Source organism: Rhinolophus sinicus, chromosome X, assembly GCF_036562045.2.
Source record: "Rhinolophus sinicus isolate RSC01 chromosome X, ASM3656204v1, whole genome shotgun sequence".
Lineage (NCBI taxonomy): Eukaryota > Metazoa > Chordata > Mammalia > Chiroptera > Rhinolophidae > Rhinolophus > Rhinolophus sinicus.
The window spans coordinates 55,117,772-55,131,823 of record NC_133768.1 but is presented as its reverse complement, the minus strand read 5'-3'; the positions used below and the strand labels follow the sequence as shown (position 1 = coordinate 55,131,823).

At 37.8% G+C, this 14,052-nt stretch overlaps 1 pseudogene; it reads right to left on the bottom strand.

Annotated features, from left to right (window-relative positions):
- LOC109437392 (polyadenylate-binding protein 4-like) overlaps positions 1 to 13,177 on the bottom strand; it is a 28,890-nt pseudogene extending 15,713 nt beyond the window's left edge.
- Between the last annotated feature and the right edge of the window lie 875 nt (positions 13,178 to 14,052).

The following is a 14,052-nucleotide window of genomic DNA, read 5'->3' as shown; positions in this document are numbered from 1 at the left end:
ACACCTGAAATCTATGTAATTTTGCTAACAATTGTCACCCCAATAAACTTTAATTAAATTAAAAAAGTAACAGAAAATAAAATAAAGAATATTATTTATTATATTTACTTATACTATTTATTTATAATGCATTGTTTTAAAGGTATATTTAGATTAATGTCTAGATGATAAAAATCATACTATATAAAGTACTTTGGCTTTGAGAAAAGATGGTGAGGCAGGAAGAATTCTCAAAATGACTCCCAATTACCCTCACCTTTGTATGATTCTCTCCTTCTTGATTATAGGTGGAACCTGTGAAAATGATGTGATATCACTTTTATGACTATGTTATTTATATAGCAAATGAGGAATTATCTAAGTAGACTTGTTCTAGTAATATAAGCCCTTTAAGATCAGAGAGTTTTCTCCAGGTGATGAGCAACAGAAGAAGTCAGAGAGATTCAAAACATGAGAAGGTCTTTCATCATTGCTGGTGTTGAAGTTGGAGGGAACCACAGGAGAAAAAATACGGGTAGACTTAGGAGCTGAGAGCAGATCACAGCTGACAGCCAATAAGGAAACAGGGACCTCAATATTCCAAACACAATGAACTGAATTCAACCAAAAACTTGAATGAACTAGGAAGTGAATTTTTCCACTAGGCCTTCAGATAGGGGCTTTCAAATAAAAGCCCAGCCCCTCTGAAGTCCTTATTTTGACCCTGTGACATCCAAGCAGAGAACCTAAGTCTAGCCTGCCTGAATTTCTAACCTAAAGAACTGTGATTAAAATGGGTATTATTTTAAGCCACTAACTGTGTAGTAAGTTGTTACAAGTTTATAGAAAACTAATGCAGATGGTATTCTGATTATTATAATAGGTTTAGCCTATGAGAAACAACCTTTCACTTACAGAATATACACTATGGTTCAAATCAGGAGTTGACAAACAATTACATGACCCACGCTAACTAGCCAAAAGCTGATATGAGAAAGGAAAATACGTTTTTCTGAGTATTTTATTAATAATTTTAGTACAAGCACAAATTATTGACATCCATATCAATAAACATGAGATTGTTAATTTATGAAATATGATTTGCACATTAATCAATAACTTTCCCATTATTGATACGGTTTGGTCGTTAACCATAAAGTGCATACCACATAATGTACACATTAATTTTGACTAAGAACAATATTAAGTAATTATATTACTGAGAATAATTATAACTATTAATATTACTAACCCTTCTAAGAAATTATACTTCTTGGACAACGAATAATGGGGTTTATTTAAGTCACAGCAGAGAAACCTACAGACACATATATCCATTAGGAAATAGATGCAAAATCTATAATCATAATGGCATAAATATGAATAATGAGAGAGAAAATATTGTAGATTTGCCAATGTTGTGTTTTGCTTCTTAATATTTGTGAGGTGGTTACATATTATTACAGGAAGGGAGGCAACATGTCTTTTTTCAATCCTCACATGCTTGATATTTCCTCTCATTGTAACTGTTGGCCACTTTGAAAGTAACAGATGCTCTCATTTGTCTTTTTGTTAATTCATCTGTACTAGACAGATGTCCCTAAGTTGCTGAGATCTCTCAGTGTGTCTTAATGCTACGCAAAAACACTTGCTTGAAATATTAGAATATGCCAGTAAATTTCTTACTTTACGCATCTTATTCTTGATGAGAAATATTTTCCTAAATGCTTAGCACAAAATTTTGATAGTCGCAATTCTGAAAAGATCAAAGTATAAACTGAAAAGGTAATGAGAAAGAGAAGACTAGGGAGTGACTAATAATTGGTCCTGAGTTTCTTTTCAGGGTGATGGAAGTGTTCTGTAATTAGACAGTGGTGATGGTTGCACAATTCTGTGAATATACTAAAACCCACTGAATTATACACTTTAAAATGGTGAATTGTATCTCTATAAAAAGGGGAAACTAAATATGTAGATTTCTATTTGTAATATGTGAATAAGATTTTTGAAAATACCTTTAGCTTTGAATCAGCATGGATAGTTTAGCAATGAGGATGCTAAAGATGTATGGATGCATATCTTTTTCTCAAGGAAATAGCTCACTTTTCTCATTAATAGAATGTTGCATTTTGCCTCAAAGCAAGAAATCCTGGAAGAGATGCTAGAGTTAAAGAAACATGAATTCAAGCTTGCTCAGCCATACAATTAGTTCCACTTGGTCTTTGGTAATATAGTTTATTTTTAAGTCAGATGTAAAACTAACATTATATATATATGCACATATATATGTATATATACATATATGTGCATATATAATATATATATATACATTATGTATTTATTTATGCTACTTGGATATAAGAAGTCAATACATTGATTACAACCATGATTTTCTCTTTAGTAGATTATCATCACAGCTATCACAAGGAGAATATATCAAATAACATAGCTATCTCTATATAATGGAGATTATTGAATAATATATGAACAATATATGCTGAATTCATAGTCAGATTTCATTCTTTATCCCAAAATACACTGTTCCAACAAAAATTATTCATTTTCAATTTTTACTCTGCAGATTTATTCTGATCTATTTTCACAATAATAAGTCTTTACAACCTTTTTCACTCCTTTGGATGCTGCCTGATTTGGCCCATCTCTGACTGATACATAAGTGGTTTACACCCACTGGTTGTGTCAGATATTGTCACCTGTTGACTCATAGGCAGCTAACTGCAATAATGGTGCTTGTCTTGAAACTAGCCAAATTTTAATGTTTAATATATATATATATATATATATATATATATATATATATATATATATTGATGTCCTGAATTGATTCAAGATGTTTACCTTTCATGGTCATTTTGACTTTGGGGAAGAGCCAGAAGTTGCACGGTGCAGATCAAGTGAAAAAGGTGGATGAGGACACACCATAATGTTTTTATTGGACAGAAATTGCCATACCAGAAGTGATGATTAACATGGAGCCTTTCCATTGTGATCACAAAATACGGTGAATGCTGCTGCCAAGTGCCATCCAATGGAAAGGCAGAGATCTTCACTACTGGAAGTGATGTGTTGAACCTTAGTCACAGTGTGTGACAAGTTTCAACTTGTTCAGTGTAGTCAGTCGCATTGAGAGAAGGTGTGTTTTAAATGTGTCATAAATCATCCTCCATCATGACAATGCTCCGTGTCACACATCGCTTCTGGTGTATGGCAATTTCTGTCAAAGAAACACATTACGGTGTATCCTCATCCAGCTTATTCACTGGATCTGGCATCATATGACTTCTGGCTCTTCCCCAAAGTCAAAATGATTCAGGACATCAAGGCAGCCATGAGAGCACAACTAAAGACACTCATGAAAGAGGACTTCCAGAACTGCTTCAGAAAGTGACAAGAACAATAGGATAAGTGTGTCTGAAGTGAAGGGGAGTATTTTGAAGGGGATTAATGGGAATGTGTCTTTTACTGCAATAATTTTTTGATATTAACATTCACTGTATATTTTGATCACACCTCATAGTATGAAATGTTTATTACAATAGCTTTAGCTAACATCCATCTTCTCACATAGATACAATAAGAAGAAAAGAAAGAAAAGAAGATCGGAAACAAAATTTTCTCTTCATGATGAGAACTCTTAGGATTTACTCTCTTAATAACTTTCCTACAGATCATACAGCAGTGTTAGCTATAGTCACCATGTTTAAATCCCTAATATTTATTTATCTTATAACTTGAAGTTTGTGCCTTTTGACCACCTTCCTCCAATTCTCTCTCCCTTGACCCTCCACCTCTTGTCACCGATGTGTTTGGTTATTGAAAAGCATATATCTTTTGCTTCAGTTAGGTGTGTTTCTCCATCATATTCATATTAGTTTTCTACTTTGTGTAACAATTACCCTAAATCTCATTGGCTTAAGACAACAAACATTACCTCACAATTTCTATGGGGTCAGAACTCCCTGTATTCAATTTAGCTGAATGTCACTGCCTCAAAGTCTATTACAAGGTACTAATCAAGGTTTTGGCTGGTGCTGTAGTCTAATCTGAAGGCTAGGCTGTGAGGGGATCAGATTCCAAGCCTGCTCATGTGGCTGATGCCAGGATTTGATTCTTTGTGGGTTGTTGTACTGAGGGACTCAGTTCCTTACTGGATGTTAGTTAGCCAGAGGCCTCCCTCTTCTGCTTGTCATGTAAGCCTCTCCATAAGGCAGCTAACAACATGGCAGCTTGCAAGTAAGAAGAACCAGAGAAAGAATGTGTAAGTAAAATAAATTGTAGTGTCTATGTAACCTAATCTCAGAAGTGATATCATATCACTTTTTCCATGTTCTATACATTATAAACAAATCAATAGGTACAGTCCACACTCCAAGTGAAAGTGCATGGGCATGAATATCGAGAGATGGTGACACCTAGAAAATATTTTAGAGGTAGTCTACCACATTATCCCATTATCCTATATACCCTGTCAGCATTGTAGCTGTTTGCCTTACTCTTGCTTCCCTTACCCCAAATCTTAAAAACAGTTTGCTCCTCCTCTGTGTTTCTCCAAAATTCTGTCCATTCTTTCCAACCTCAGCCAAGTTCCACCTCCTCCAGAAATGTTTTCAAATTGTGTGTTGAGCTCACTTCTCTGCACTCCAATTAAATTTACAAGCAATACCACTTATTCTTTTATTGTTTCATGTGTATTTGTTTTATAGTCCCAGTTATCTTGGAAATTCCTTGAAGGCAAGAGGCATGCTTGTCCCTTTTCTTGTATACTTAGCACACATCACTTAGCATAGAAGTGTACACAGAATTTGTACCCAATGAATACATGTTTGGCAGTAAATTAAGCTAAAATAGGATAGTTGAGGAAAAGCAATACATATTAGGATTTCAGGTGGGCTGCTGGGATGACTATGCTGTCTTCTTTCCAGGGAACTGAAAAGAAGGGCTCCAAAGTAAATATACCAGTTTGAGCATGTGAAATTAGGTTATTTACACACCTGCTCTTTTGTAACTGTCCTTCCAATTTATGTTGGGTAACACCTCTACAGAAATGTTAGTTTACAGAAAAATTTGAATGATCAAAAGAAGAAGTATGTGGTTATTAGTAGTACAGAGGTGCTTGAGGCATGGGAATACTAACATTTATCGAGTGCTGACAACAACAGGATTTTTTTTATTTAATTACAAAATATTTAATCTTACAAAAATTTTGTTAACTCTTATTTCAAAAATAGGAAAACATGGGATCAGAGAGAAAGATTAATAATGTAGCCTGAAAGCTAGTAGAGTGGTAGAGATTAAAAAAAATCAAACCTACTTCTAATTATAAAGACTCTACCTTTTCCATTATATAATGTTACGGCCTAAATATTAGAAAAGTATTTTAATATTCCTAATATATAAACCATTGCTGGTAGAGTTATTTTAATCATAATAATAATGCCACCTCATACTTCTATAGTGCCTAATACATTCTTGCTAGTTGTTTCCACAGCATAGCATAGCGATTATGATCATAGACTGTAGACCCAGAGTGCTTAAGTTTGAATCCTGATACTACCACTTAGATGTGGTGTGACCTTGCATGAATTATTTAATTCCTCTGTATTTCAATTACCCTACCTGCAAAATATTGCCACCTCAAGATATGCAGACACATACAAGAGGGAAAACCTTCATCTGCATTGCAATGTAACTTCAAACACAAAGGTCTCATGTTATTGTGCTCTCCTCTTTCTAGTTTATGTGGGTGAAATCTTAAACATCATTGGACCACAGCATTTGTTTTACAATAATTCACTTGGGAAGAGGATTATTAAAAACTAATTATAGTTTCCAGTCAAGATGGTGGAGTAGGTAAATGCTGTGCTGGCCCCCTGCCACAATTACATCAAAATTACAACTAAACTGCAAAACAACCATCATTGAGAATTTCCGAAAGTCTACCTGAACAGAACTCCTATCACTAAGGATGTACAAAAGAAGCCAGGATGAGACCAGCAAGAGGAGTGGAAATGCAGAACAGGCTGGGCTCCTGTGGCAGTTAAAAATTGGGAGGGATGTCTCAGCTGTGGAAGTCCCCCCTGAGGAGTGAGGGGTCCCAGTCCCACACCAAGCTCCTTAGCCCAGGGATCCAGTGTGAGGAAGAGAAGTCCCCATAACTTCTGGCTGTGAAAACCAGTGGTGATTGTGGCCGAGTGAGGCAAAGAACTTCTAGAGTCCTAAGTATTCCTCTTAAAGGGCCTGCACATGGAATTACTCACTGACAGAGTCACTCAGTTTGAGCTCCAGCACTGGGGCAGCAGCCCAAAAGGTGCCAGGGACATACAAGAAGGAACTGAATTGTCTGGTATCAGGGCAAGGGCTAGAGGAGCAGCTTTCCTCCAGAAAGAAGAGCTAGCAGAAGCCATGGTTCCTTTGTTGAGTTTTCCCCATAGCAGCCTACTTACAAAGCAGCCACCATATCTGAGACACCATTAAGGTGGTTAACACAGTTCGCCCCAGCCTGGTGATTCCCTGAGCCCATGCCCCACCCAACTTGCAGACCTGCCCAAGCTCTTCCAGGGGCTTTTTCATACACGTGGCCTGTCTTGGCTCATGCTACAGATTTTTCTAAAATCTCTCAAAGGTTTATAGATCAGCATCTGTCCTTGTTGTGCCCCATCCCTCTTTGCTAAGCAGCATTAGCAGCATCTGGAGTCAATTCATAGCTTAGCATCCCCCAGGTACCTCCAAACCCAGAATAATCTGAAGAGCACTTTGCAGGGCAGAACACAGGCAGTGTCTGACCTTGGCCTATACCATAACCCCCTCCAAACAGGCCCCACTAACACACCCTGTGGCCAGCTTTAGAGCACACAAGAGCACCACCCAACTACCTCCACAAATAACACACCCAAAGGGCAAACTAGGCAGGTACCAGAGTCTCATTAAAGCAAATCGTACTCCATAGGGTCTAACCCTACACAGTAACCCCTCCACTGTAGCCACAGCCAGTCCTCACAAACAATCAGGCACAGGGTCAATCCTTCCTGTTGATGTTCCAACAGCAATCAAGGCTCAACTAAACAAGAGGACACACACAACCCACACAAGGGACATACTTGGAGCACCTGGCTCAGGTGACCAGAGAGACTGCATCACTGGGCCCCACAGGACACCTACCACAGAAGGCCACCCAAACAAACTTGGAGATATAGCAGCTCTACCTAATACATAGAAACAGACATAGGGAGGCAGCCAAAACAAGGAAGCAGAGGAACATGCCCCAAATTAAATAATAGAACAGAGCTCTAAGAAAATAACTAAACAAAATGGACAGAAGCCATTTACCAGATGCAGAGTTCAAAACACTGATTATAAGGATACTCAATGACATCAATGAGAACTTCTATAAAGAGATAGAAAACATAAAAAATGGAGATAGAAAAAATAAAAAAAAAACTGTCAGAAATGAAGACAATAACTGAAATAAAGAATACATTAGAGGGAATCAACAGTAGATTAGATGAAGCAGAGAATCAATTCAGCAATTTAAAAGAAAAGGTAGCAGAAAACACCCAATCAGAACAGCAAAAACAAACACAGACAAACACACACACACAAAAAAAAGTATAAAAAATATGATGAGAGTTTAAGGGGACTCTGGCTCAACATCAAGTGTCTTAGGGGTACAAGAAGAGAGAAAGCAAGGAATTGAAAACTTATTTTAAGAAATAATGACAGAAAATGTCCCTAATTTGGCAAAGTAAGCAGATGTACAAGCCCAGGAAGTGCAGGGAGTCCCAAACAAGATGAATCCAAACAGGCCCACATCAAGACACATCATAATTAAAATGCCAAAGGTTAAAGACAAAGAGAGAATCTTAAAAGCAGCAAGAGAAAAATAGTTACCTAAAAGGGAGATCCCGTAAGACTGGCAGCTGATTTCTCAACAGAAACTTTGCAGGATAGAAGAGATTGACACAAAATAGTCAAAGTGATGAAAACAAAGGACCTATGAACAAGATTACCCAACAAAGCTATCATTTATAATAGAAGGACAGATAAAAAGCTTCCCAGACAAGAAAAAGCTAAATGAGTTCATCACCAGTAAACCAGTATAATAAGAAATGTTAAAGGGACTTCTTTAAGAAGAAGAAAAAAAAAGATAAAAAAATTAATAACAAAATGACAATATGTACATGTCTCTCAACAATTACTTGCAATGCAAATTGATTAAATGCTCTAATCAAAAGACATAGGGTGGGGCGGCTGGATGGCTCAGTTGGTTAGAGCAAGAGCTCTAGGTTGCTGGCTCAATTCCCATATGGGTGGGTTGTGCCCCCTGCAACTAAGATTGAAAATGGTGACTGGACTTGGAGCTGAGCTATGCCCTCCACAACTGAATTGAAGGACAACAACTTGGAGCTGATAGGCCCTAGAAAAACACACTGTTCCCCAATATTCCTCCAATAAAAAAAATTAAAACAAAAAAATACATAGGGTGGATTGATGGATAAGAAAACAAGTCACTTACATATGCTGCCTACAAGAGACTCACTTCAGATTCAAAGACACACACAAACAGAAAGTAAAGGGATGAAAAAGATATTTCATGTGAATGGAAATGAAAAAAAAAAAAAAAAAAAAAAAGCTTGGGTAACAATACCTGTATAAGACAAAATAGAGTTTAAAACAAAAGCTATGATAAGAGACAAAGAGGAGCCAGTTATCCCACTTCTGGGTATTTATCGGAAGAAATCCAACACATTTCTTTTTTTTTTTTTTATTAAATTTATTGGGGTGACAATTGTTAGTAAAATTACATAGATTTCAGGTGTATAATTCTGTATTACATCATCTATAAATCCCATTGTGTGTTCATCACCCAGAGTCAGTTCTCCTTCCATCACCATATATTCGATCCCCCTTACCCTCATCTCCCACCCCCACCCCCACCCCGTTTACCCTCTGGCAACCACCAAACCATTGTCTGTGTCTATGAGTTTCTGTTTCTCATTTGTTTGTCTTGTTCTTTTGTTGCTTTTGGTTTATATACCACATATCAGTGAAATCACATGGTTCTCTGCTTTTTCTGTCTGACTTATTTCGCTCAGCATTACACTCTCAAGATCCATCCATGTTGTCACAAATGTTCCTATATCATCTTTTCTTACCGCCGAATAGTATTCCATTGTGTATATATACCACAACTTCTTCATCCATTCATCTATCGAAAGACATTTTGGTTGTTTCCATGTCTTGGCCACCGTAAACAAAGCTGCAATGAACATTGGAGCACACGTGTCTTTATCTCTAAATATTTTCAGATTTTTTGGGTAGATACCCAGGAGAGGGATTGCTGGGTCATATGGCAATTCTATTAATAATTTTTTGAGGAACCTCCACACCGCCTTCCATAACGGCTGCACCAGTCTGCATTCCCACCAACAGTGTATGAGGGTTCCTTTTTCTCCACAGCCTCTCCAACATTTGTTACTATTTGTCTTGTTGATGATCGCCATTCTGACTGGGGTGAGGTGATATCTCATTATGGTTTTCAGTTGCATTTCTCTGATGATTAGTGATGTTGAGCATTTTTTCATATGTCTATTTGCCATTTGTATGTCCTCTTTGGAGAAATGTCTCTTCAAGTCCTCTGCCCATTTTTCAATTGGGTTGTTTGTTTTTTTGTTGTTGAGTTGCATGAGTTCCTTGTATATTCTGGATACTAGCCCCTTATCGGAGGCACTGTTTGCAAAAATCTTCTCCCATTCAGTTGGTGGCCTCTTTATTTTGTCAATGGTTTCTTTTGCTGTGCAGAAGCTTTTAAGTTTCATATAGTCCCATTCGTTTATTTTAGCTTTTACCTCCATTGCCTTTGGAGTCAAATTCATAAAATGCTCTTTGAACCCAAGATCCATAAGTTTAGTACCTATGTTTTCTTCTATGCAGTTTATTGCCAACACACTTCTTGAAAGGGACATGTGCATCTATATGTTCACTGTAGCACTATTTACAATAGCCAAGATATGGAAGAAACCCAAGTGTTCATCAATAGATGACTGGGTAAAGAAGAAGTAGTACATACATACAATGGAACATTACTCAGCCATAAAAGAGAACAAAATCTTGCCATCTGCAACAATGTGGATGGACCCAGAGGGTATTATGCTGAGTGCAATGTCAGACAGAGAAAGACAAATACCATATGATATCACTTATACTATGTGGAATCTAAATAACAAAATAAATGAACAATCAAAACAGAAACAAATTCATAGATACAGAAAACATTTTGATGGTTGCCAGTGGGAGGGGTTTGGGGGGTGGGTGAAGGTGGGGAAGCAATTAAGAGGTACAAATTGATAGTTACAAAAGAATCATGGGGATGAAAGTATAGTATAGGAAATATAGTCAATAATATTGTATTAACTATATATAATGTCAGATGGGTACTGGATTTATCAGGTGATCACTTCATAAGTTATATAATTGTCTAGTCACTATGCTGTACACCTGAAACTAATATAATATTGTATGTCAACTATAATTGAAAAATCACAAAATATATTAAAAATACATACTTTTTTAAATTGGCCCTATTTATTCAAGTTAATAACTGTTTACTGAGCCTCTAACATATTCCTGGTATTGTGTCAGGCATGGCAAAAATTGCAATTCCTTTAGGCAGAATAAATTTGTTATTAAAAAAAAAGAAAACTAACAACATTTATTTGGAACATACTGTAAAAGAATTAATGCAGGCCCCAATTTTCTTTGCTTACTTTTTTTTCTCTCTTCTCCCTCTTTGCTTTCCTTTTTTTAAAACTTTCTACCTCACCTTCCTATGAACTGTAACTGGCATTAGGCAGTCAATAGAAAAAAGCCTGCAAGTCTTGTAAGTACAGCTCTCCAAAGCACTGTTCTAACAGCTGCAAAATGAGACTGCACCAACATTTCCTACTAGCAGGCAACATGAAAAATCAAACATCTCCAACCATTCCCACTATAAGTTTCGCAGCAGTTACAGATAAAGGAGACAAAAACCTTGTGCAAGACGGCAGCTACTGTGGCAGACAAACCCAGAGTGAATTCCAGTGATAAACGCCCTCGTATAGTCTTCTTCTCTTTTGGTTTTATTAAATTGATTGGGACAACACTGGTTCATAAGATTATGTAAGTTTCAAGTGTATAAAATTGTAATACACCATCTGCATTTTGCATTGTGTGCTCATCACCCAAAGTTTAGTCTCTTCTGTCACCATATATTTGACCCTCTTTATCCTCTTGGATTTCCCCCTTCTTCCCCTCTGGTAAGTACCATACTGTTTTGAGTTTTTTGATTGTTTACTTATTTGTTTTGTTTGTTCATCTGTTGCTTTCTGTTATGTATCCCATATGTAAGTGAAATCATGATTTCTGTCCTTTTCCATCTGACTTATTTTGACAGCACAATCCTCTCCAGATCCGTCCATGTTGTCACAAATGGCAGTATTTCATCTTTTATGGCTGAGTAGTAGTCCAATGTAATATATATGTACTACATCTTCTAATCCTCTCCTCTGGACTTGCTCTTAATCAATAGAATATGACAAAAGTTCATGGGGTCACTCCCTTGCTTAGATTATGTTATAGAAGACTCAATTTTAGCAGAATGGAGCAAGATAATGTCCTGCTGGCTTTGAAGAAGCAGGCAGATATGATGTGAACAGCCTATGGAAAGGTATATGTGGCAGGGGCCTTAGTTCAGCCTCTAGGAGCTTAAGGTATCAGTCCTACAATTGCAAGGAACTGAATTCTGCCAAAAACTATGTAACCTGGAGAACCCCAAGCCCCAGAAAGGAATGCAGCCTGACTGACATCCTTATTACAGCCTTGTGAGACCCTGAGTGGAAGAGTTAAGTTGTGCTCAGAATCCTGAACCACACAATCTGTGAGATAATAAATGCGTGTTGTTTTAAATAGATAAATCTATGGTAATTTCTTATGCAGCAACAGAGAGCAAGTACAGTTACATACCTCTCATCTCCTCACCCTATAAAATCTCCAATTCTGCTTTGTTTCAGAGTCACCAGGTCTTCAGGAGCTTTCTGTTTCTTGCTTTGTTCAATGGCCACATATAGTGGTTTGGTGACCACAATCTTTCCATTCATTCCCATGATGGCTTTATTAGCTTCCTCAGGAGAGATATTAACAAACATAGCCAAAGATTTGCTGTGGCCTGCCTCCCTCATGACCCTGGCACTAATAATTGTCCCAAAGAGGGAGAATTGTCTCCTCAGTTATCATCAATATCAACTGCAAGATTTTTCACATAAAGATTAGCACCCTTACTCCAGGTGACTTTACCCTGTTTTATTTTCTCAAATTTGTGTTTTAATTCAGATGGTCTCTCTACTTTGTTCTATGCTCTACCAACATAAGCTTGATTTCCATTAAGTACTTTTCCATTCATTCCTTCAATGTCTTTCTGGGCATCTTCAAAATTATCAAAACTCACAAATCCAAAGCCTTTGGATTTTCCACTTCCATCAGACATAACTTTCACACTTAATACAGAGCCAATTTCACCAAAAACCTCTTTAAGACATTCATCATCTACATCACTACCAAAATTCTTAAACATGTTTGCTTGAGCTCTGAGCTCTGCTTCCCTTTGTTTGTGAGGTTTAAACTGCCCAACAAAAACTCGGCTACCTTTCAGTAGAATCCCATTCTTCTTCGCAATGGCTCTTCTAGCATCTTCTGATTTCTCAAAATGCACAAATCTGAAAGCTCTTCATTCATTTTCTACTTTTTTCTACTCTAATGTTACTACTTTACAAGAAAGAGTGTTTCCAAAGACAGAAAATGTATCATAAAGGGACTTATAATCAACAGACTTGGAAAGATTTTTGATGACTTTATTGCCCAGTCCACTGTTACGAAGTGATGGGTCACGCTGGGGCCACATAGTACGCACTGGCTTGTTACTGATAATATCAAATTTCATAGTGTTCAAAGCCCCTTAGTAATCGGCCCACACCCAGAAGTTCACATACCTGAAACTCAGAGAGTGGCATGTGACCAGGTCACGGCAGACCTGAATGGACAAGATCTGCCCACTGATGCTGAATTTCTCATACAGCATTGCCTCATTCACGTCGGGGTGCAGGTCTCCAACATAGAGTGAGGCCATGTCGAAGCGGGGAGCCAACACACTCAAGTTAGACCCTGATCAAGCTCTTGAGTGAGGTCGTGACCAGGCACCAGGATTGGGCCTCTCTCAAAGGTAGACAGCCAATCAAAGGACGAATGGAGGTCAGGAACGTCCTCTTCGGCCTCCACGGCTATCGCAGAGGGAGCAATATCCCAGAGTGCACTCAGCCAGCCAAACTGAGACTGTGGGTTACAGTGAGTTAGGAGTATTGCCTGTAAATACACAGCATGCTGGATTGTGATGCAGTTTGTGCTTGTGTTATGTCATGTGGTAGGTGCCTCGCGCCCAGGGTAGGGAGGCATGGGGCCGCCCTTTGATGGTGCGGCTGGTCTGAACACTACAACCAGAAGTTCCTCGGCTCGGACATCTTAGGCACCCCTGGCAGTGGCCTGACTGTTCAGAGAACTGCTTGAAGGCAGGGGAAAGCAGGTGCTTCAATGATCTTTCATTTTCCTGACTTGCTTCCTTTTTTTTATCCCTAATTTTCTCTTTAAGGATTTTGGGGGGCATGCCTGGGAGGGAGGGAGGGAGGGAGGGAGGGAGGGAGGGAGGGAGGGAGGGAGGGTGGGGCAATGTTTAAAAAAAATTCTCAGAGCAGACTCACTGTTCTAACAGTTTGGAGGTACTTAGATTTTAATGTTTTTAAAATATACATTTTAAAATCTGTGTGTTTAACTGTAGTCAAATGAAATGTGGAGTTCACTGTTTCCTGTGATAGCATCAAATTTCTTTAGGCATGTTACTGCTTATCTTTGGTATTAAAATTTTCCTTTGGAATAAATGCCAGCAGCTTAAACCTTAGGTTTTCTTGCATGCCTGTGGTAGAATAATTTTCAGGGCTAATAGGATTTTCAAGAATTGAAATATCGGTAGGA